We start from the raw sequence: 1,981 nt of genomic DNA, 5'->3' as shown, positions 1-1,981 counted from the left end.
CATTATCTATATGTGTTTCTCTTGTTTTCAATTACATGTCACAAGCTTGAATAGTCCTATCATGTAATGCAGCTGATTTACATAATTTCATCATAAATTATGCAAAGTGCATCCATATTTGCATAATTGTCACAAAATTATGTTAAGCATTACCCCTTAGGCTGCTGGAGTTTCTGGCCAGTACGTGATCTCAGTGCTGGGGTTCCAGAACCCTTTATAATAGAGGGTTCTACTTTTATTTTCTTCCACAATACCCCCAATATGTTATACATAAATAGAAAGCTAAGAATCTCTACTTTTTAGAAATGTCATGCAGGTTTGCCCTAATGTCAGTAGTAATGATGTACAAGGGCAATAAAACATCCTTTTTTGTGACCTCATTGTATTAGAGTATCCAAAACCATGTATGGAATGCTAATATCAAGGCTACAAAATGTCTGACAAGTCCTGATAACATCAGGATTACATACTCGTACATGAGAAAAGATTGTACCCAGGAATGACTACAGGTGAGTAAATGACTACAAACTGTCCTGGGTGTTGAACTGACTATTCAGCTGAAAGGCTTATTACATATCAACATGGTATTCTCCTTTCTGAGGCTTTGTAAAAGATATTCTTTCAGTTGAAAGCTTACAGCTTGTACTTGCTTGAGAAATCTTTGTCAACTTCGTAACATAAACTCCATGGGCAATAAACGCATCAAAATAATAAAATATACATTTTCCACAATGACTTCAATACAATACACTCTAGCACACATTAAATCACTTTTACTTGGAATATACACTTCCTGACAAATGATGACAACACAAAGATTACTTCAAAGAAAAAAAAAAATGAATCCAGGTATTATTAGCGGTGAATTTTATGCCTACAGACTGTCTTGGATGCTGAACTGACCATTCAGCCGAAAGTCTGATATATTACAATTCTCTTTTCTTCAGCTCTAAAGGGCACAGCACAGTAATAGGGCTTTCCTATGTTAATATATGGGAATTATGTCAAAACAACGTGGTCAAAATTCATATACCTGTCAGTGAGTTTTAGACCTTGAAGAACATACATTGGCAGGGTAGGCCAACCTCTCAAGTCTCCATTCCCAAAAAATGACAAAATCCTACGCACCTAAACCATGCAAGAATTCTACCCAAACATTGAGATGTGACCCCTGACCTCTCTGGACAGCTGATGACCGCATGTAAACCTATATCTTCTTCAGCGAGCCAGACAACACAAACACAACAAAACTCTACATTACATTGCCATCTCTATATACTGGAACTGGGCCCTCTGCGCCTGCGCTATTACTGACCTTTGCCCTAAAAATAAGGTACATAATACTTCTCGTCCCCGACGTCTATCTCGTTTGTGACCGCGGACCGCCGTCAACTCCACGGCCGATGCCAAATTCTCAAACTCCTATGCAGTAAGTACAAATTCCCATCGGGACCATCGTTCCACAAAGTCATGCTCTCCACATTGTCACTACTTTCTGGAGAATCCTCGCCGAAGGAAGGAGAAATTCCCCTAGAATTAATAGTATCAAGGTCCCCAAGCACGTATTTCAGCATAAATCCGGACATTTTGTGGTTATTACCAGGAATTATTGCTAAAAAGGCATTAAAAACAACAAAATAAAGCGCTCGGCAGACGACAGCCAGCATTTTGAGAAAATCTGGCCGCGAAGCATTCTGGGATGACGTCATCAGTGATTACGTAATGCCCTTTGACCCCTGACCCCTTCTGCTCCCTGCGCACGAAGGTATCTGTATCTGTATAGCCGGTATAACCGCCTTTCGGCGTAACACACCAGCAGGTACTTCCGGGTTTAACTGCACTTTGTAATGCCGCCAAGTTTTCGTGCGGGAAATACCCCCATCCCGAATACTGTATGTCCAGGACCCGCACACAGGGCATGTACTGCCATCCCAGATACATCCGGGACCCGCAGATTAAGGGTTAAGCTACTTACATACCA

Source organism: Branchiostoma belcheri, unplaced genomic scaffold (genome assembly GCF_001625305.1).
Source record: "Branchiostoma belcheri isolate BF01 breed outbred unplaced genomic scaffold, Haploidv18h27 scaffold186, whole genome shotgun sequence".
NCBI lineage: Eukaryota > Metazoa > Chordata > Leptocardii > Amphioxiformes > Branchiostomatidae > Branchiostoma > Branchiostoma belcheri.
This window is presented reverse-complemented; position numbering follows the sequence as displayed.